At 29.3% G+C, this 25,136-nt stretch overlaps 1 protein-coding gene across 12 annotated transcripts in view; it reads right to left on the reverse strand.

Moving 5' to 3' along the window:
- LOC145261125 (rap1 GTPase-activating protein 1-like) overlaps positions 1-25,136 on the reverse strand; it is a 1,259,270-nt gene that overhangs the window by 597,706 nt on the left and 636,428 nt on the right. The window lies entirely within an intron of this gene.

The raw sequence follows: 25,136 nt of genomic DNA on the forward strand, positions 1-25,136 counted from the left end.
AATAGCTGGTTTTTGTAAGTCAGTTTAAATAAAAATATTACAAATTGTGTAAATATTTACAAAGTGTAATGTAAAGTAATATTTGTTTTTAAATTTCAATTTAACTTTTAAAAAGTTAAATGGATATATATAATGAGAACAATTAATATTGGATTTCGTAATTAACTTTTTGAATAAGAAATGGAAATCCTTCGGTTTGAATGGAAATAACTTTAATTGAAAAAAAGCATCATTTTTCAATCACTTTAAATAAATTGTTTAGAACTAAATTAGTTGGAAAAAATATCTACCGGCAAAAAGTCCCATTTAGAAAAATCCTTTTGTCAAAAATATCATTTAAAAAACAGTCATTGCCAAAAAAAAAAAACATTGTATACAAAAGTTTGCTCTTGGCAAATTTTTTTAATATGTTTTTGCTATAATATAATATTTATTATAGGAATTTCTCAACAAAATCTTCATTTTCCTCTTTTTGCCTATGATTAATAATCGATGATTAATTCCATCCATAGAAAAATTATTTTTTTAAAGATTTTTTCTTGTATCACGAAAAAGAAAATCATAGAAAAATAAAAAATGAAATAGCTTCAATGGTGTAGAATTTATATTATTGCTTTCTGGCAAATTATAATTGCAAATTTGCTTGTTTTCAAACTTCTCCAGTCACCTCATAATTTTCCTTGCATACAAAAATCTCAAAATTTATTGGAAATGCAGATTTTAAAAAATTGGAAAGATTGAATGAATTGTTCAGAAAAGAATTTCCAGGGACAGAAACGTTTATCTTAAAGATAAAAACACACAACTTCATATTCAGTATTGTACTCACACTTGGGCTGAAGTGTCTGGACGTAGAAATTGAAATGTGATATTGAGATTGCAAACCGTACAAAGAAAAGTAAGAAAACTGAAAAAAAAAGGTAAAATATTATTCAAAGGAAAATACTGGAAAATGAGGATTAACTATTTTACCAAATAGAATAATGAGATTTGATTTAATTCAACCAAATTATGACATTTCTAATTTTTGTGGTGAATTTTTTGTTTTAGATTTATTTTATATCTGGAAGATTATTGCAAAATTGTCAATATTAATCAGTTCATTTGGTTCATTTATTATTTTTTATCTTAAAAAAGTGATGAGGGCATTTTAGAGAAGTATCGGATGAAGTATTTAACAGCGTTTGATTTGCTTATGTATCATATTATATGTATTATATAAATGTTCTGAACAATGATGTTTAAAAATTTCTTAAGAATTCAATTGAGAAGTTAAAAAGAGAGATGCCCGAAGAGGCATAACAAACTCATGATGATGATGATGATGATGATGAAGATGATGGTGATGATGGTGATGGTGATGATGGTGGTGGTGGTATTATTTTTTACTATGAAGGGTCAAAGGCCACTCAAGGATAAAGTTTAATGAGTGTCGAGCAGACTGTGTGACAACACGTTGATGATCAGTAAAGGTGGAATTTAGGTAGGGTTTCATTATTTAAGACGACGGCTCAACAAGAACTTATTTACATTAAACTTGAAAGCGATCATGCTATAGTCGGCTGAGAAGCATCCCCACGGTATTGCATTCCACAGACGAACAGCTTTAGGAAAGAAACCTTGTCTTATAGGATTTTCGTTTAGTTTTAAGGACAGATAACGAGTAAGAAAAATTATTGACAGTTTCTGCAGCTAGACGAGTACTTGTTGTGAATGTTTTACTGGCAACTGCATTGATTGAAATGAAAGAATGTTGATACTGCTTTCTAAGGAATATTTTTTAATGCTTTTATCAAATGATAGTGATATTGTTGCAACCATGTCTGCCCCCACCAAAGGATTATGCGAAATCTACTTAACCAACTTTGATAAAAATTGCCATCGTCTTGGCAAATGAACCACAGAATAATGGTATCAATTTTGGCACCGATCTGGGAAGATGTATATATTCAGAAAGTTTTAATACATTCATTTTATTTTAGGCAAAAAGTTGGCATATATCTAATTTCATTTTTTTGTGTTTCCTTTACATAGAAGTTTTCATTAAATCTGAAAAGACCAAAAATATTGAGTTTTAACAAGAAAATAGTATTGAAAACTTGAAAGAATTCTTAAATTTTAAAGATAAAATTTAAGGAAAATATATTCTGCTATGTTTTATGAAGTATTTTAACATCAGAACAAAAATAAGTCAAGTGTTCATTCTCGAAATTAAACGAGAAAAATTTATGTTAACACAGTATTGCCCGAGAATGAATAAGGACCCTGGGTACTCATACTTTCAACTCCGATGTATTTTAATGAATATTTAAATAAGGAGACTAAACATAAGAACGTGATTTTAATTTGTGGATTTCTTATAAATACATAAAAGTGGTGTAAAATTACTCGTTTAGGAGAATTTATTTTACCCATTCACAAACTGGTAATCGTCTAGTACACGCACACACACACACACACACACACACACACACACACACACACACACACACACACACACACACACACACGCATGCATGTAAAGTGCAGCAAATTTTACCTTACTCTCTACTTATGCATGTTCGTATGCGCATGTCGTGCTTTAGTCAAGGTTTGTGTGTGGAGTATATATGTGTGTGTGCGCGCACACACACACACACACACACACACACACACATATATATATATATATATATATATACTCCACACACAATCTCATACTGTAAACGTGGACTAAAGCATGACACGCACACACATAAGAAATATGACAGTAAGAAGGATAAATTTGCTTCACTTCTTATGTTTATTCAGGGGGAATGGGAAACATGACTTTTATGTCGTACGCGGTTGTTCTATAAAATTTGTTGCAACAAACATGTTGCAGGAATATATATATATATATATATATACATACATATGTGTGTGTTTATATGTATATACACACATATATATATGTATATATATATATGTATATATATACACACATATATATACATACATATGTATATACACACACACACACACACACACACACACACACACACACACACACACACACACATATATATATATATGTATATATATATGCATGCATGCTTTGGAAAGCGGTTGTAATTCTATTTCAGATGAATAGTATTATTTTGCGTTGTATCTGATATGTGCACCCAAAGACTTGATGGCCCCAAAGTATACTGAGGTGGAGAAGCCATAACAAATATAATAATATACAAAATGATTTGTGTTCCAATCCATTTTTTTCTTTTTTACGAATATTTTTGTAATAAATAACAATGTATAAAAATAAAAGAAATAAAAGTAGATATAAAAAGTGTAATGACGTATTGAGAAAGAGCGGGAAGATTGAGTGAGTGAGAATATGAATGTGAGAGAGAGTATACAACAGAGAGATTGAAAAAGGCCGAAATACAGAGAGAGAAGAAAGAGTGAATTACAGAGTAAGAAGTAAATGAGAGAGAGAGAGAGAGAGAGAGAGAGAGAGAGAGAGAGAGAGAGAGAGAGACGGGCGATATTCTTCTTTATATATATAAAAAAAAATAAATCTGCTGAGAAACAATATAAATGACAGACTCACGGTAAGAGATTCGGGGAAGAAGTAGATAACTCAACATACAAATGACTATGAAAATAATAAATAAATTTAAATAAATAAACGGCAAAAAAAAAAAAATGCTGCATGTAATAAAACGGTTCACATTTAATGGGAAAAGATTTGGCAAGTGAAATGTTTTGAGTGAAAACAACAAAATGCGGGATTGGTTCAAATTCTATTTTATTGCATTCGCTAATGATGGAAAGGCATCGGGGAGTAAAATAGAAAGTTTTCTTCACTTAACTGCATAAACATGGAAATAGATTACCCATGAGGACTAGATAAGGTGGTGGTGGTGGTGGTGGTGGTGGTGATGATGATGAGGAGGATGATGATGATGATGATGATGATGATGATGATGATGATGATGATAATAATAATAATAATAATAATAATAATGTGATAATTGGTAATAAGCCATGATGTTGTTACAAAAAATTGGCCGATAAGATATAGGTTAAGATTAGAATGGAATGCTCATTGCGCTTTTGAGATTTAAGTATTGTTTTAAAAGATCATGAGTTGAATTTGCGATTTTTTTTAAAAAGATGCACGAAAAGAAAAAAATGACAATTACAATGAGCTGATGGAAAAACGAGGAAGAGGAAAGATTGCTACTGAGTTATTGGGACGTCTCGTGTTTTGCTCCCTAAATGGATCTCGGTGGGGAACCCACGCTACATAAAAAAATAATTTTGGGAGTCAAATAATGTCGATATCAGCAATAAAAAGTAAGCATTGCAAAATTATCTTTTGTGTTTTGATCGTGCATTTGTTTATCAAACGTGCTCGACAAAAATATTTATCTAAACATGAATTTTCCGACTGAAGTAAGTTTTGCTTTTTGATTTTGTCTAACGTGGCTTCCTCGATGACTATAACAATGGTTTCGGGATATGTAACCTTCACAAAACTTCACAGATATTCGTATGCAAAGAGCTCACGGATTACCACAGTACATTATGTTTGGCATGAAATAAGTTCCAAAAGAAACAACGAAAAGAATTTTAATATGTTTTAGAGGGAAACTGAGATGGAACAAAAATTCACGATGAAATGAAATTTAGTCAGATTGAACGAAATAAATAAAAGCGAATTGTAATTAAGGCAGAGAATAAAATCATTCAATAAAAAGATTCCAATAATACTTATTAATACGAAAAAATTGGCTAAAAATGAAACCAAAATTTTTTTTTAAAAAATCTTAAATTTAATGGGAAAACGAGAAAAAATGAATTCATAGAAAAAAAAAAAGATTGAATGAAAAAAGAATAAAAATCTTCAAATCCTTTTTTTACTTTAAATAAATTTTATACATTTATACAGCTTTATACATTTCATACAGCTTTATACATTTATATATATTTATGCATTTATATATCTTTATGCATTTATATATCTTTATACATCTTTATACAGCTTTATGCATTTTATACATCTTTATACAGCTTTATAAACATTTGTCATATTTAGGTTTTAAATAGCATTTTCATCTATATGACACAGAATTGAAACAATATTTTGGTTGGTCAGAGTTTAATTTGACATAGCATTTTTGTTAGTCTGTCATAGTAAGTTTGGAATAGTATTTTAGTTTGTCTGTCACACTTAAGTTTGAAATAACATTGCTAAACGTGCACGTTGAATGGATGTGTCTTAATAATGGATCAATTCTTGGTTGTTTTTATTATTTTGTTTTTGTTTTCTCAATAGAATTTCTTTGTGAAAAGATAAAATCAAACAATTCTGTGGAATTACTGATTGTATCGATAAGAAATCGATAAAGAATTTGCTAAAAATTTGTTTAAGATTTAAATAATGTCCAAAGACGGGATATAAAAATAATGTTTACATATTTTTTAAATCTGATTTTTAAGCATGCGCGATAGAGGAAAGAACTATAAGATTTTATCCAGAGATTTGTAATAAATAACTGGAATGCTGTTTTCTAAAACTGAATCTGTCAAATTTAGAAAGAGTTTAATATATTTTAACAGACAAATTCTAGTAACATCTGTATATAATTGCTCAGAAATGATTATAGACAAGTTTTTTTATGTTTGTGTATGATTTCTGTTGTTCGATGTTCGTGAATATTGAGTTCTCAGAATTGAGCACAAATCACATCTGGAGAGATTTTAATAGATGTTTGCTGAATACATGGTTTCTCAATCTCAGACGGAATCCCAACAGAATCTTTATACAAAAAATTAAATATACTACCACTCGATTCTGCTTCAAGATGAAACAGACTGTGTTGGTTTGAACATTTGAACTTTATTGATGAGTGGATCAATTTATGTACCAACATTGTAAGACCATGATAAACCTAACAAGTTCGAGGAAGAGTTGATCAGGATGAACTGAAAGCCTGAAACTTAAGCCAAAATCTATCTACGGTGCCAACACAGGAAAAAAGCCTTGAGAGATGTTTCCGAAATGTTCAATTAAAAAATGATGATGATGATGATGATGATGATGATGTTGATTCTTAAAAAAATGAGAATGCTAATAACAAATATTGCCAACTGAATTTTGTTTCAAAGACAAAAACTATTATTATTCAAAAAATTCAATAAATAGTTTAAATAGAAAATATCCACAATTTATTGTTTCAGTTGCATTTTTTTGTTTTTTCTTTTATATTCAAATAATTAATGAAATAATGTAAGTAAATAAAATTTTCTATATATAATCGATGCCCTTCGGATACTGTAATTACAAAATGCTAAAAAAAAATAATTATAAAAAACTGTCGGCAAGTAAATTTCCATTCGGCGAACTTTTTTGTTCAAATATAAATTCAGTTTGATTGAGATTTGCTCCTCGTCAGAAACAATGTTAGAAAAATGATCAAGACTTTAAAAAACATTATTCTACAATCTACAAAATTCAAAGTAAAAAAAAAAACATTTAAAAAAAAAAAAACTCAACAACTAGAGTCAAAACGTAGCTTCATATTGGAAGGCTGAAACACAATTCTGAGGCAAGACCACAACTTCAACATCGCCAGCAAATAACGGAAGAACACTTGTTAATTTACGAGTTTGTTAGGAAAATGCTGAATGTTGAAATTTTTCTTTGTTTAGGCATGAGTCTTTTATTGGTGCAAAAAGATGAAATTGTATTTTTGTCATACATGAGATTCACTTTTCTATAATTTGCAACATAGTGTTTAAATTTAACATTGAAAATTATATTGGTGCACTTCCAGACGTCACTCTAGTTAGCCTTATGTACCTTCCCGTGGTAATGTTTGAATTCTTTTTTAAACTATGATACTTTTTTTTAAAAAATATTTTGCTGTTCCAAACTAAGGGAGTAACTCTGTATTGATGAATAGAGAATTATCTCCCTTTTCTAAATGATGGTGTCCACATGGAAATGATTCTGATCCAGACAAAATTTGTTTTGAAAAGAATTAAATTGAATTGCATGTTATTCTGCTTAGCAACATGATACAACGATCCACCGAAAGAACCGACAAAGCAGAATCAATTATTAATTCTGTAGGAAGAAAACTATCGATGACAAAAATAAAAAAAGACTGACTATACTTTATGTTTTAGAAGAAGTTATGACATTAATAATGATACATCACACTTAGTCTGTAGAAGATGTGCCTAAGAAGTAACAGGAGTGGGTGTGCTGTGTAAACTATAGAAGAAAGAGAGATAGACGGATTGTGTCATTATTTAACTTTGTAAGTAAATAATCTTAGCTTTATGCAATCATTGCATTATTCTACAGGAGTTATTGGCTGAAAAGAACGTTACTATACTGAAAACAAAAACTCAAATAGATCATTAATGAGACTCATTTTGAAGATCAAAAGTTCATTCAATTATCACTCGAAAATGAAGGTTTGACAACAAGAATTATGAAAATTCCAAACCGTCAAAACGGAATCTTCCGTAATTTACTTATGTACAAAAAACATTCTTTTGGTTTCCACAATAATATAAAGCATAGAACAGTTCTTTTCCACAAAAACTTATTTTACAATGATGCCAAAAGTTTTTTGTATCTCGCTAGATTATATCAATCAAATCAAAAATATATCTGACAAAATTGACTCATTCTTTTTGGCATTTTGTAACACTAGTTCGATTATATTTCAGACACAGCGTGTAGACAGAAAAAGTAGAGAATTGACTCAATGGTTTTACTCTGTTTGTTCTGGTCTGGGTCGATTTTGATTATTTGATGGAGATAAACGCTAATTACAGTAATTATGATTCCTGCAATTCGTCAATGATATTTAAGATATAGAAATGGTTAGCTGAGATGATGGATGATTCAAGTGACTATAAACCTGCAAATAAACACGAGTCACATTCGCATAATTATTTTATGGAAGGAGAATAAGTTCTTATTGAATATCGTATGAAAGATGAAGAGATCGAACGAATTGTTACAATGAAAAAATGCTGCAATTTCGAAAGAGAAAACAAAAGAAAACAAAACAAAAGAATGGCGGCATCAAAATCAATCACTGCTTTTCTGTACCGTTTATTTTCGTTTTGACGCAGATTTTGTTTTTGTCGTAATTTGTGGATTCTTTGTTGTCAATCTTTAGAGGATTGACATTGTACACAGTGACTTGACAGAAGAAAGATTTCAAATTTGATAGAATGAATTATTAAACAGGGTTTTAGCTCTTTGTTTTTATCAACTCATGAAGGCAATGCAGGGATCCTTCACTATAATAAAGATTATATATATATATATATATATATATATATATATATATATATATATATATATATATATATATGAAGAGGGAGGGAGAGAGAGAATCATCAACAGACAGAGTGTTTCGCTGTATCACAGCTCTTCAGTGTAGATAAACAAGCAAGTGTCTCAAACCAAGATCGAAACTCAACTGTTGAGCTGACAGTCGTCGCTTCTAATTCCTACGCTATCGATCTAACATTGAATATAAGCGAAATCTCAATGTAAACTCAATATAAACATTGTCAAGTGCCTGAGAACTTGAGTTTTTACCGAATGAGCAATGCATTAAAAGCTAGTGGTAATTGGCGATTTCCTTACAAGATCTCTATCCAAGAAAGGGAGCCGTCACACACACACACACACACACACACACACACACACACACACACACACACACACACACACACACACACACACACACACACACACACAAACACACACACAAACACACGCGCGAGCGTGTGTATGTGTGTGTGTGTGTTCATCATGTCAGATAAAAAGTTAACAAGTAAAAACTGACAAACTATTGCAATTATTTAGAGGAATGAAGAAAACAGATAGCAAATGAAACATTTTCCCGCCGTCAGTCCATTTCCATAATACGATATTTTCTTTCCTTCCTTTCTTTTTTTTAAGCCGATTTATACTTTTTTCTTTGATTTTTTCAGTTTGATCTTTTTTGTTTTCTTTTAACTTCATCAATCCATTTGCATATGAATATTAATGCACACACAAAAGATGATTTTTTTCGTCATTTTTGATGGAGAGTGCTCATTCAACCGGATAATAATGCACTTATTTACGTTTATACATACTTTATCACCGTCCATACCATTAAAGAAATCAAACGACATCGTTAGATTACAAAAGATGCTATGCAATTAAAATTTAACTGGTATCGCTAAGATAAAAAAGCATCTGAATTGTTCCAAAATCGAAAACTTGTCTTGGATTTCCTGAATTTACCTAACTCCACCCCTTTTCTTACTCAGAATCAACAAAAAACTAATACTGAGCCCCCATCGTCACATATTTATCCATATGGTTCGTAAAACTGTTCATTGATTCTATGATCATTGCCTCTTCAGGTTACACTACAAAACTGTTTTCGTACTTCCGGCCTAACACACGGAATTTTTTTTTTACCCAATTTTTTTTTTACCTAATTTTCTTTTTTATCCAATTTTTTTACCCTATTTCTTTTTACCCAATTTTTTTTTTACCCAATTTTTTTTTACACAATTCTTTTTTACCTAATTTTTTTTTTACCCAATTTTTTTTTACCCAATTTTTTTTTTACCCAATTTTTTTTTTACCCAATTTTTTTTTTTACCTAATTTTCTTTTTTATCCAATTTTTTTTACCCTATTTTTTTTTACCGAATTTTTTTTTTACCCAATTTTTTTTACACAATTTTTTTTACCTAATTTTTTTTTACCCAATTTTTTTTACCCAATTTTTTTTTTACCCAATTTTTTTTTACCCAATTTTTTTACCTAATTTCTTTTTTATCCAATTTTCTTTTTACCCTATTTTTTTTTACCCAATTTTTTTTTACCCAATTTTTTTTTTACCCAATTTTTTTTTTACCTAATTTCTTTTTTATCCAATTTTCTTTTTACCCTATTTTTTTTTACCCAATTTTTTTTACCCAATTTTTTTTTTACCCAATTTTTTTTTACACAATTTTTTTTTTACCCAATTTTCTTTTTACCCAATTTTTTTTTACCCAATTTTTTTTTACCCAATTTTCTTTTTACCCAATTTTTTTTTACCCAATTTTCTTTTTACCCAATTTTTTTTACCCAATTTTTTTTACCCAATTTTCTTTTTACCCAATTTTTTTTTACCCAATTTTTTTTTACCCAATTTTCTTTTTACCCAATTTTTTTTACCCAATTTTCTTTTTACCCAATTTTCTTTTTACCCAATTTTCTTTTTACCCATTTTTTTTACCCAATTTTCTTTTTACCCAATTTTTTTTACCCAATTTTTTTTTTACCCAATTTTATTTTTACCCAATTTTCTTTTCACCCAATTTTTTTTTTACCCAATTTTCTTTTCACCCAATTTTTTTTTACCCAATTTTCTTTTCACCCAATTTTTTTTATCCAATTTTCTTTTTACCCAATTTTTTTTACACAATTTTTTTTTTACCCAATTTTCTTTTTACCCAATTTTCTTTTTACCTAATTTTTTTTCACCCAATTTTTTTCACACAATTTTCTTTTCACCCAATTTTTTTTTTACCCAATTTTCTTTTTACCCAATTTTTTTTTTTACCCAATTTTATTTTTACCCAATTTTCTTTTTACCCAATTTTTTTTTACCCAATTTTTTTTACCCAATTTTCTTTTTACCCAATTTTCTTTTTACCTAATTTTTTGCATAAAATATAAATTTAACGAAATGTGGTTCTCATTACTCACTCTTTACATCGAGAATTCCAAAATTTAGAATGATCGGTTAATTATTTTAACACTGAATCTTGTACAGATAAACCTATATACATACCTAACTTTATATAGTGAAGTATTATGTATTTTTTACTCTGTGTTGTTTATTTTTGTTGTTTATTTTCAGACTAAATGAAGCGTTTATCTAAAAGAAAAAAAAGCTGTAAAATGTATAATATAGTATCGGAAATATATTCCATGTTATATAACAAGATGCCATCAGTGTATTCTATGTTAAAACACTGTAAATAAGGATATCATGGAAGAACCACCCAAATCGCATATTAGTTTTGTTCTAAGACAAAGTTAGGAAATGCTGGCAGTATTTCCCTTTTCACATATCTATAATAGATTTTTATTATTTAAGTAATTTTAAATAATAGAGAGTCGTTTTAGGTGAGCATTGTCTGAAGATAGCGGTTTCAATCCTACCCAAAGCAGGCCAGAGGATTAGTTATCCAAAACGTGGTGAGACAACAACAACTATGGAAGGCAGTAATTACTGGGGATACAGTTAATTTTTATCTCGTCACGGTTAATCACCTGAAGAAGGCCAGAGGATGAATTGGCCGAAACCTGATGAAACAACAACTATGAAGAGGAGGATAATAGTCCGCAAATAAATAAAATAAATATACAAATTACTCATCTAAAAAAAAATATAATGTTAATCAAATTGAAAAGTCAGTTCAGATGGAGATATCACTATTGCCATGCATCCACCTCAAATGTTATTTATATTGCATAAATATGAAATTACATCCACAGTAAGTTATTTTAAAAGTAAGTATTTTATGAAACTGAAGCTGAATTAAAACTTTTTTCATATACATTTTAATCATACAAAATACATAATAAAATGTTGCTTATTTTTTAGATAAGGTTATGTTTGAAAAAATAACTTCCATTTTAAGTGTTCTGCAAAGTGTCCAAAAAAGTCACCGAAGGTTGAAAATCTTTGCCACTTTACCATTAATGATTATTATTTTCTTTATTTCAGATGTTTTACAGATAATATTTTGGAAATTAATAATGAGTAAGTATGGTTCCAAAAAAATGGTGTGACGGCACATACAGCGAGAGATACCATGGAGCTTCTCAGGCATTGCTTTGGTGACAGCATTATTTCTCACTATGGCAATGTCAAATGGCCACCGCATTCCCCAGACATTTTTTTTTTGTGGGGATACCTTAAAGAAAGAGTTCATGTTAACAAACCCCAAACTCTGCAAGAAATAATGGAGTTAAATAGCAATCCAGAGATTCTGTAATCTGTCATGAATAATGTTTTGGAAAGTGCACAATTATGCGAAGTTTAAAATGGGCAACATTTAAAAGACATTATTTTAAATAAAGATTGTTTGAATTTTGCGTTAGCTTTAAAAATTTCCCAATGTCTTAGTCAGATTGTGTCAAAATTACAGAAAGATATCAAAAATAAAGAATCTATTTGAGTTCAAAACTCTTCAGTGACCTTTTGGACACCCTGTAATTAGTTGTAATTTTCAATTAATTCATCAAGTAACCCGTTACTTACTATCATTCTCGCCCTTTTCACTCCATGTTGTTTGGCACTACTCTTGTTTCATACAATATCACTTGCAATTCAGTCGCTCCTCTCACTGATTATTAAAAGTCGAAGGTAATAAAGAAAGAAAGGAATTAAAAAAAAAGAAGAATTATCCATTATAAACAAAAGAGAATATCACCAATATAGTAATATTATTTAAACCGTAGTTGGAGAATAAAATAGGGAAGAAATATCATGAACAGAAATAGACTAATTTTGACTTGTGTCTTTTTATTATTTTTTATTTAACTGGCTTTATAAACTCGTTTTTACCTGGTTATAAAATCTAACCTGGGTTCAATGGGTGGCCCAACGGATCAGCGATTTTTCTATTTTTATTATAAATCAAATCGGGCAAGAGAAAGTGGGTTTAAATTGGGTACACTCTGGAAAAAAAGAAGTAATTTCCGGTAAGCTATGATCTGGAACACATCAAGGATAAAAGAGGAACCCCAAGAAATCTCAAGAGACTAAGAAACAGAAGAAGAATTAAATGCAATGGAATGAAACTGGATTTAGGCAGAGAGAAGAATCCAGAATCATGTTAGATAGAGGATTGCTATCGATTATCTATAATCCTTTTGGAGTAAAAGGCTCGAACGAATGAAAGCCAATTTAATCACGCATTTGCTTGCCAAAATTGGATGGTCAATGTTTCCTTTTTAGATCCGATGAAACAATTAACTCTAGAAGGCATTTACAATTCTATTTTGTTATTGGTTATGCTTGATATGTTTTGCTCAACACTACAAAAAAGTTTTTCTAGTTTTATTTTAAGCAAGGATTAAACGTCAGCGAATGTATAAAATCCATTTGTAGGTTTCTTTGAAACGAGAGAGTTGTCTGTTGGCGATTGTATGATTTTAAATAAACATGTCACATTTAAAAAGGAAAACAACATTCTAATTAGCAAAATTTCCTTCGTGTAACTTGGCATGGAAATTCCATTGACCTTTAAAAGAACATCCAACCATTCCTCATTCTTCAAGCTCTTTAATGGCTAAGGTCATAGCCAGCAGGTCCGGAATCACACAACCCCTCTCGATTATATTCTGTAAATGTACATTTTAAGCTCCCATTTTAATGGATTCTGAAGACGTACAGTAAAGTTTGTTTAACTGAAACTAAGAATAATTGAATCAATACGAAATGTTCTAGACCTTATAAATCCTATATTCAAAGACACATTACTTTATAGTGTTTCATTTTTCAATCCAACATATTGAGAAGAATTTCAAACTATCATATATATATATATATATATATATATATATATATATATATATATATATATATATATATATATATACACACTCCATATGTATACTTTGTTAATTGTCAAACTTTTGTCATTGTCTGTTAGCACATAAACTAGTTAACAGAATTGTACTACATTTAGCATGAAACATCCTTGAGATGTTCAGTGTCATGGGTCAGGCAGAAAATGTTAATTACTGAAAACAATAAACGTTTAGAAGTTTCAAAACTAATTTTACGAAATTTAGTATTAATCTTCTTTGATATGTCGATGAGTTTTAAGTGAGAGGGTTAGAATAATTAGTTTGCTCAAGGGGGGGGGTGCAAATAAAGAATAAAATGTCAATAAAAGGTTTATTTTGATCATGAATATTATAATCATCATAATAATGCAATTTGCAATATCTGCTCTGATACATTCGGGCAGAAAAAGAATAAGAGGCATTACTTTTGGAACATCATTCGTATATCTATAATATAACGCTGAACGTGTGTGTGTGTGTGTGTGTGTGTGTGTGTGTGTGTGTGTGTGTGTGTGTGTGTGTCTAGTGTGTGCGTCTAGTGCGTGGGTCTAGTGTGTGTGTGTGTGTCTAGTGTGTGTGTGTGTGCGTGTGTGGGTCTAGTGTGTGTGTGTGTGTGTGTCTAGTGTGTGTGTGTGTGTGTCCAGTGTGTGTGTGTGTGTGTGTGTGTGTGTGTATGTGTGTCTAGTATGTGTGTGTGTGTGTGTGTGCGCGCACGTGTGTTTGTCTGGTCACGAATAGGCTCCTATATGGTTGATTATTTTAAAAAACTGATTACATATAATGATAGAAGATGTATCGAGGATCAGGAATGAGTATGTTTGATCTGGCAGAACGGTATTTCATAAAAATTGTGGGGTCTGCGTTTGCGCCTGGCCCCTAATGTATGGAAATAAAAAATGAAAAAAAAATAAAAAACGTTTACAAGGGTTTTTGATATAGATGTACATAATAATACTTTGATAAGTATGTTTCAACTTAAATAGGGATGCTATAATAAAATTGTGGGGTCTGCGTTCGCGCCTGTACTCCATGGAAATATGGCACAAGCTTTAACAAAGACTTTTCATATCTATTTGCATAAGTATACTTTGATAATTATGTTTCAGTTTGAAGAAATATTGTATAATAAAATTATTGGGTGTTCGTTCACGCCTGACCTCCATAGAATGTAAATATGTCACAAAGTTTAACAAGGTTTTTTAAAAGGGGTGAGGGTCCACAATAACACCTTAACTTTAATCATAATTCACGTTAGCTTTTATTTATTTTTTTGAATTGAATCATATTGTGTCGAATAAATTCACCTCATCAATTCACGTTCTTATTATAGTGAAAACCAAAAAAAAAAAAAAAGTCGGAACTTTAGACAATTCTCGACACAAATATTGCATAACTCTGTTTTTTTCCTTCTCCACTTGCACGTGGCACTCTTTTGAAAATAGATAAATAGATAAATTATAAAAAAATAAGAACGTTACTTGTTATCGTGTCAAAAGAAGGAGAAAAGTCCTGCTCACGTGATTTACATAACCTTTTTATTTTTATATATCGGTTTAAGTTTTTTTTGTCAGTGTACTAAAAGGAATTCAGTTGATTACAACCCTTTCTGCGTGTTCTTTACATTACAATAGTACAACCCTGAATCCGACAACGCAATACTACACCGTTCAATACTGTAAAACTGAAACAAAGCTATTCTGCTTGAAAAGGGTGCCATTTTCTTCTTATTCATATTTATATCGATTCTTTGCTTTAAAAAACTAAAGTAATTACGTGTTTACTTTTTTAATATCCCATTTTGCTGTTTCGGATTATTTTACTAAAGTAAAACTTCATTATTTTTCAAAACTGTTTTTGTTTCTTTGTTTTTCGATATTTCGTCAATATTATTTAGTAAGAGTGTTTAGCAGAAAAGCCAACAAACGACTACCCGAAAAAATAAATATACAAGAAAAAATGTTACCATAGTCAATAAAAGTTCAGTTAATGTTTTATTTTTGTTTTGAAATAGTTTTTAATGCTCTTTACTTGAAATAATTTCAGCGAACCGAAAATAAAACGAAATTTGAGACGATAACTACTTAAATGAATTTTTATATAAACTATACATGCCATAATCGAATATTCTTCAAGCACAAAATAACGGAAAACATTAAAATATGTTTATAAATATTCCTTACGTTGACGGAGCTCTCTTAAATTGTTAACACAGAATGCTCAGGTGCCCCTCCTTCAAATTGAAAACGGGGCTCTCCATTTCAAAGTCGCTGCCATTTTGATTTTTTTAAAACTGGTTCGTGAATTAAAAAAGGAAATATTTTTTACAAACTACTTAAAAATACAAACCAATGAACTTTTCTACCATAAAAGTAACTTTTATTGACTATGGTAACATTTATTTCTTGTATATTTATATTATTATTTATATAACATTTTCTCTTTGTAAGGAAACATCATTTTGTTGGTCACTCTTGGCTACAAATGGAAACAAAGTTGATATAAAAAATATATTTTCGCGAAAATTATCTTTTCTTTCATCATATTTTGCTTAAGGTAAAATTTTTGAGTATCAAAACCTATCTCTTTACAACCCCCTCCTTTCATAATCCATCATACTTTCATCAATCAGTCCATTTTCTGTAGGCTGTTTTTGAATAATCCAGTCAACGCAGGGTACTTCTGTTATATATATATATATATATATATATACATGATATAGTGGCTACAAACTCATGCTTTGAATATAGTGGATCTAGTGGGTAGTTTACAGAAGTGTCTTTATCTGTTCAGATTGCCTGTGCCATTGAATGGCTTCAATACACAGTATTTTACATGCGTTTTATACATGTTGATAATGAAAGAATAGTGCAGATGGATGCTGACCATCGTTTGCCTCTTTTACCTTTTTGATACAGCTGATTGGCTTATAATTTCACCAAGATAACGTTTTACATACAACACCTGACACTTTCAAATGGCCACGTATCTGAATACATGCTAACAATATATATATATATATATATATATATATATACAGATATGGAACAAGACAGCAGAAAATTAACTTTCTTCAAATCGAGATCAGAAGAGTTCTACTTTTACATCGACCTATATGCTTGTTAGAAGTCAATGTAAAACTAGATTGAACCTGATAAATTCGGTGTAGTTTGCCAAGATCTACTACAGTGCTGCATTCCTATGCTTGTTTTATAAGCCCTTCCACGAAATATGCTCTAATAAACTTAGTACACTTATACCCTCGGAGTAAAAATAGCCTTAACCTACCCGACTAGCAGCAGAATCCCATTCATTCTCTTTAGATGTCCCTCGAAATGACGGAAGATTTTTCTATTCTGAGAGCTTTTTTTTCCTTGCTTGTGGAATTCCTGTTCTGTTCCCTGTTCCTCTGAGAGTACAAACATGCAGAACGTTAGATGTAATGCAATACAACATATTCTGTGCAATTTCTCACTCAGATTACCATTTATTTATGAATAATGGCCCCTACGACAGTTTACTTTAGTGGTAATATTGCTCTGTTTATTGTGAATAAAAGTTTTTAAAAAAATCTGTCCTTGACTGGAGAATAAAAATTCTATGTTGCAGATGTCTTTATGAAATCCCTCTAGACTCCTATTGTGTTACCACAATTACACAACACCAGAAGAATAACAAACATGTAGCACTATTTACATGCCCTCATTTGGTGGTTTTTAGTGATCAGAAAGATTATTCGTTCGATCAGAAAGATTATTCGTTTGATCAGAAAGATTATTCGTTTGATCAGAAAGGAAGCATTTCCGGCGAAGCGACAAATCGGGGGACAAGAATGTAACATAAAACAAAGGAGGAAAAAAAGAAGTTTTAATTAGAAACATTTTTGTAATTATAAAAAGCAATCTTATGCTAATTAACAAATCAATAAGATGGCTAAAGGCGTGTGAATTCCAATCAGTGTGTTAACGATTGTTAAGAGTAGTTTTAATGAGGAAATACAATTTTAATCAATTCATAATTTCAGATTGAGAGCTTATTAAAATAGCCATGTCTTTCATTTTACAAACCAAAAAAGCAATGATTTTTAGGACATTCTCATTTACTAATGTTTTTTTTTTCAATTTAGTTATAGAAGGCAAAACTTGTCTCGGATGATAATAATCATTGATCTCTTAAAATAGATTTGAGCAAAAAAATCATGGATTTTTACGATTATTTGTAAAGGACTTAGAGCTAGTGATGATAATAATCATGACAAAATTTTTTTGTTAAGTTTTGAAATGTAATGAAAAATTCGTTGATGGAGTTCGAATACAATATTGTGAAATTTGAAAACTAAACAAAATTTATTGATGAATTAGTTAAGTTATCCATAAAAGCAAAAAGTTGGATAGATATTTGCTAGGAAATTAAAAAATGTCAGAATGGATTTTGTGAGTGAATAGATGGTCTTCATCTTTATGAGAAGCTCTTTCATTGTTCTAGCATTTTTAGATGCATCCTATGAGAGACTCTTGTCTGTCCATTGATTGGTTCAACATGTTTAGATTTGAAATTGCATTTACGTCACTAAATGCGTCGTTTGAATGCATCTTAAGAATGCAATCATGGGAAAATATAATTTTTAAAACGAATTTTGATTCATTGAAAACACATTTACCAACAATTTTGATCTATAATAATCAAACTTTCATTCACATATGCAGTTTCTGTTTCAGTTTCTGTTATACTGCATTTACAACTAAATGTGTTTATTTCACACAATATTTAAATGGCAGATTATTGATTATATATCACTGATAGAACTCAATACAACTATTATTTCTTTGCAACAAAATATACTCATTTTAGTAAAACAGTTTGTTGAATTCATTTAGCTGTAAATGCCAATGTTGCTGTGAATGCATGAGTGCCTTCCTTAAGGACAATGCACACAGTCGCTGGGATGTGTAAAAATAATCATCCAATTCATTTATATATATGTGTGTGTGTGTGTGTGTGTGTGTGTGTGTGTGTGTGTGTGTGTGTGTGTGTGAATCAGAGAAAATTTGTCTCATTTGATCCCCAAAACGCTTTTTTTGTCTGTACAATAAAAAAGGAGCAAACACAAATTTATTTCTTTATTAGAAGATTGTTTATTTATAACATAAGACGAAGGAGTGCAGGACCCAGAATTCCATTCTCAGATTTAATATTGATTTTCTGAGTGTAATTTAACTTTTTATTAGTAAATTATGGTAAACAAAGTAAATACTCAAGAGTTCACTTACTCTTATTCTCTTAGGAAACTGATTAAAATGTTCAAATTCACTTTTTGCACATTGTTTCTAAAAGTCTATATAATACCTCTCAGTGTTCACAGTTGATTATAAAAAGATTTAAACCTCCTAAAAAATTTTTGTTTCTGTGCTGATTGGGCTCCATCGTTGTTTGGAGTGGTCATATCTGAAATAATTCATGGTTTATTGTATTTTATTTTGTCTTTTTGGCACAAGTGAAAAATATAGCTGAAAATCTTTTAATGAGTTTATCGAAAACCTTGGATGAATGAAATACGTTTAGAAATTCATCAAATTAAAAATATACTTAACCCCATTTCCAAAAATGAGATTCTACCGTTTTAGACGATTATGTGTGAACACACTGAAAAAGAAACAAGAGTCGCCAACCTCATAGGTTCTCCACTGCCAACCAAACTCCAACCTCCGTCCTATCAACGAAATGTTCCTGTTTTACAAATATTTTAATGGAGAGTGTTCCGACGCACCCTCTCAATCCGAGACGCAGCAAAATTCAACCCCTAAATTGTAGAGATCGCGAGATGCCAGAAAGCCTTCGACTTAAATAGTTTCTTTTGCCTGGCATTTTTACTTTTCTGATGGATTAGCATAGGTTGCAGAATTCTATTGATAACTTTATATTTCTTTCACAACAATAAGTACTAATTATGAATTGATAAAAAAAAACAAAAACAAAAACAAAAAAAAACTCCAGAAAACAAGCCACGATAATTTATTCAAATTTTTCCACCTAAAATAATTTTTTAAGCATAACCAACTAAAAGAAGTAAAATTTTATTTTTTGAGGAGGTGGTGGGTGGGGGTAATGGTAACTTAAGATCTAAATATATAAATTTGCAATTATTATTATTATCAGTAGAATTATTATTATTTTCTGTGTCGTGTTTTTCTTTTTACAGTAAAACAAATCAATAAACGTATAAATGTATAGTATTGCTAAAACTACATATCTTTATAATCAAGATAAATATATATTCTTTAAAAGAGGAAAGTCACCGACCCTACCTGCCATTCCCATGTTAAGAATGATTTTCTAAATAATAACATTATTATTTAGAAAAGTATTTTTAGATTAGGACGAAGGTTTTGTAAACTATTCTACACAGTCTTCTTATTGTGCCGCTAATGGCCGACTATTTTCAATTGTTTATGAGAAAAATTCAAATAGTATTAAAAACAAACCTTGCAAATCAACTTTGTTTTAAAAGAAATATAAATATTTAATTGTTTCACAACTTTCAATCGATTACAGGGAAAACTTTTCAGAAATATATCCAAGTGTATAATTTTACGTTTTGCAAAAATAAATACAAACGTAATACAGGATTGTACACTAATTTTTTAAACGACAAATCTCTAATTAAATACTGAGAAATTTTAAAAGAATCGGAATCTGGAATTTAGAACAGAATCGGTAATTGCATAATTGTATCAGAATAGGGAAAAATTTGGAATCGTCCATCACATGATTTTTACACTCACTAGGATGATCTCATTTAACAAGCTAATCAAGCGAACAAATCAGAATTTTCGGATTGCGAGATGATATAATTATTTCCACCGCGAATAACAACGTCGTCGTAGCTTAGAAACCCCCCCATAAAAATCGGGTCTTGGACTTTCGATTTGTTGGTTTTCATGGTTTTTGTGACGTTGTTTTAATGTGGGAATAATTACATCTTCTCACATCTTGAAAATTCTAATCTATCTATATCTATATCTATATCTATCTATCTATCTATCTATCTCTCTCTATATATATATATATATATATATATATATATATATATATATATATATATATATGATGAGAATATTGGAAATAGTATTCCGACGAAATAGACAAATATGAAAAAGGAACAAACCAAGCTATATTTACATCGACGGTTCGTCTTTATTCTAAAACTTCCTTTGGATTAATGGAATTAAGAAAAAAAAACTTAATGCAATTCATCCAGAGGAAGTCTCAAAATAAAGACGAAACGTTGATGAACGCATAACTTGGTTTGTTCCTTTTTTGTTTCTCTTATACAGTAGAACCCCGGGATATGGTGGCCCTAGGATACGTTTTTTTTTCAGGTTACAGTGTGGAATAAGATGTTTTTTCGACCCTTGGTTACGGTTTTTTCCCCGCTTTACAGTGTTATTTATAATATTATTTAATTATATATAATACATGGGTATTATAATCTGTACTGTATATTGTTACTAATTTTTAATATATACTGTATAAAATTTTCCTTAGGCCTCGCCATACGGTGATTACACCGTACGACCCCAACCTGGGAACGGATTAATGGCATAAACATGGATTCTACTATATATACATATACATATACATGCATTTATAAATATATGTCTATATATATATATATATATATATATATATATATATATATATATATATATATATACATACATACTAGAGGCAATAAATGAAATAGATAACGTGTCTGAAATACGCTCTTCTAAATTAGGTTAAAATGTAGCATACTGCAGGGTATTCTTTGATCCCTATTTTTCCTGGCGTTATGCTGTGGACAGAAAACAGCTAAAGTAGTTCTTCGCGTCATCTAGTGAACATGTTCGAATAAAAAATACAAATAATAAAGAAAACAGGAATAATCTAATCACGGAATAATCTGATCACGGAATAATCTAATCATGGAATAATCTAATCATGGAATAATCTAATCATGGAATAATCTAATCACGGAATAATCTGATCACGGAATAATCTAATCATGGAATAATCTAATCATGGAATAATCTGACAAGAACAATGGAGAAGCTTAGAAATTAAGGAGGTATTTAAAACATTAGAAAACTGCCGCAATCTACTAGAAAAATGATAAGAGTCCTGGAATATTGGAGAGACTTTCTGTCACTTGACTCGAGTTGTAACTACCACTTACTTCTGCGAAACCTCTAATGAATAACAGAGATCAATGTACTGTGTTATATAGTAGCGTCTATAGCAGTAAGTACTGGTAAAGTTAGCTAGTGTGAATTTTGATAAGGGTTACTCTTAGTGCAAATCAGGATAACCTAGACTTGCAAAAAAGGGTTGAATGAAAAATGGATGATAAGGTAGGGCTAGAGGTTAAACGCTGTAGACAAAACAGAAATCAAACGATGACATCATCATTTTCGAGCAAGAGAAACATAGGTTTTCAATTCAGTTCTATCCAGGAGACTACACGAACAAGACACACGAATAATATAGAATAATCTAAGGCGAATGTTACTCACATGTCTGTCCGACTGTGTCTATTATATGTTGCGTTAGCAAGTTACGTTTAAAAAGTAAATAATTATTAAATTACGTTAAATTCTTTCCAATAAAACCTTGAAGCAATATAACCTTACGTCTTACTTGCATCAGAAGTTTTATTAATCATCTCGACTGTTTAAGTTAAACAGAAAAGACGATTAATAAAAAGGCAATTATCAAATGGCTATTCTTGAAAAGAAGCAGAAAACAGCAATAAGGAGAAGCCCAAGTTAATGAAAAGGAAAAAATTCCTATATTTTCATTGACTATTAAAAGGACGTATAAAAGGATTGAATGAATTAAACACAGAAGACGCGTAGATAAAGAGAGCACAAAAAGCTTGTATAAATAATATTTTATTTATGATAACTAAATTAATTAATTAAAATTAGTATAAATAATATTTTATTCATGAAAACTAAATTAATTAATTAAAATTAGTATAAATAATATTTTATTCATGAAAACTAAATTAATTAATTAAAATTAGTATAAATAATATTTTATTCATGAAAACTAAATTAATTAATTAAAATTAGTATAAATAATATTTTATTCATGAAAACTAAATTAATTAATTAAAATTAGTATAAATAATATTTTATTCATGAAAACTAAATTAATTAATTAAAATTAGTATAAATAATATTTTATTCATGAAAACTAAATTAATTAATTAAAATTAGTATAAATAATATTTTATTCATGAAAACTAAATTAATTAATTAAAATTAGTATAAATAATATTTTATTCATGAAAACTAAATTAATTAATTAAAATTAGTATAAATAATATTTTATTCATGAAAACTAAATTAATTAATTAAAATTAGTATAAATAATATTTTATTCATGAAAACTAAATTAATTAAATAAAATTAGTATAAATAATATTTTATTCATGAAAACTAAATTAATTAATTAAAATTAGTATAAATAATATTTTATTCATGAAAACTAAATTAATTAATTAAAATTAGTATAAATAATATTTTATTCATGAAAACTAAATTAATTAATTTAAATTAGTATAAATAATATTTTATTAATGAAAACTAAATTAATTAATTAAAATTAGTATAAATAATATTTTATTCATGAAAACTAAATTAATTAATTAAAATTAGTATAAATAATATTTTATTCATGAAAACTAAATTAATTAATTAAAATTAGTATAAATAATATTTTATTCATGAAAATAAATTAATTAATTAAAATTAGTATAAATAATATTTTATTCATGAAAAGAGCTGTAGATTATTTTATACCAAAACACAATAGTTATTGGAAAGGATTTTATTGAATGCAAGTTGCTCTTTTACAAATAGTTGGGGAGAATTGTAGATTCATGACATTTCAGGAAAATGTTTGTGTATAAATGATCATAATAGCAAATAAGTCTGCTAGAAAAATTAGTCCTAAGATGTTAAAGAGATTTACTATTACTTAACTTCAGCAAAACTTCTGTTAAATTTCCAAATAAAAAGTTGTCATCTTCTTCAAATGAGAATTATTTCACTGGAAAAGATAGAATACTGAACAAACAAAAAAGACTTTGCACACAAATGTTGAAGTTGTTTGATCGAAGCCTAAAAAATGTCTGAGAAAATGTACTTGCTGGGAGACTTTTTCGTTTCAGCATCGTTTGGTAATGATGCCATGCAAATATCTGGGAAATTGCTTGACCTCAGAACGAAATGGCAACCATCGAAGCAGTTATTCATTACAAAACATTACATACAATAAAGGTTTTTTTCTCTTACAAGATGGCCACTTCTTTTCTTAAAAATGTTTGGTAAAAAACTAGAAGAAAATCCATCACAATTTTTTTAAATAAAACAATTTTGCACCACTTTTATGCCCCCCTCTTAAAATCAAAATAAAATCTTGTCTAGGTTTGTAAGGTTTATCTTAATTTTGATTTTTGGAAGGGGACAGAAAAATAGTACAAACCATTCTGTTTGGAGGATTTAATTTTACTCATTCTGGGACGACTCTTCTAGTATATATATATATATATATATATATATATATATATATATATATATATATATATATATATATATATACTTGAAGAAGATTCTAACTATTAGCCGTCGCCAAGTCTAGCCATGCTGACGACGGCTGATAGCTAGAAACACATGTGTGCATGGATAACTTTTATGCATGTAAAAATATTTAAATATTTACATATTTAAATATGTAAATATTTAAAAATAAATAATCTGCGTGTTTTCAATTTACTTCAATGAAACTTCTCATATATCAAGTAGTCCTCAAGCTAAGACTTAGTCTTTATATGAGATGCATAGATATGCGAGTGTTTCATTAAAGTTTTACTTCACCTTTCAAATTTGCAGAAGATTAATTTTACTCAAATTCCCAATCAACTGTTATATTTTATTTTCTTATGATGCTTTACCGGATTCCATGAAAAAGAATTCCCCTAACCTGATGGATCATTCAGCTTAGTGTTGTTTTAGAGTCAGCATCATTTGGAGAAAGTGCACCATTTCTTAGTATGAACCAGTGTGTAGCTATAATGAGGTGATCTTATTTGGACGTGGAATTTATTTGCTATTCTAAATATTTGATCAGGGTTTTCTAAGAGGAGGAAATATCCTAATGTTAGGTTATCTGATAAATCCTTGTACAGAGAGACTTCGGAAATTGAAAAGACTGGCAAATATGGCGGTTTCTATATTCAGTGAAACAGAGTATTAGGTCATTAGTCCATCAGTGGAAGAAAAAAGATTTAAAAAATAAATAAACTGAGGCACACACACACACACACACACACACACACACACACACACACACACACACACACACACACACACACACATTTTAAAATCTATAGTTGTGCTGCAATTTCTTTTTTTTATTAATATTATAAAATTGTTAGCGTAGGAGGTAAAAATGGAAAAAAA

Source organism: Euprymna scolopes, chromosome 37, assembly GCF_053919585.1.
Source record: "Euprymna scolopes isolate OS-2025 chromosome 37, ASM5391958v1, whole genome shotgun sequence".
NCBI classification, from domain to species: domain Eukaryota; kingdom Metazoa; phylum Mollusca; class Cephalopoda; order Sepiida; family Sepiolidae; genus Euprymna; species Euprymna scolopes.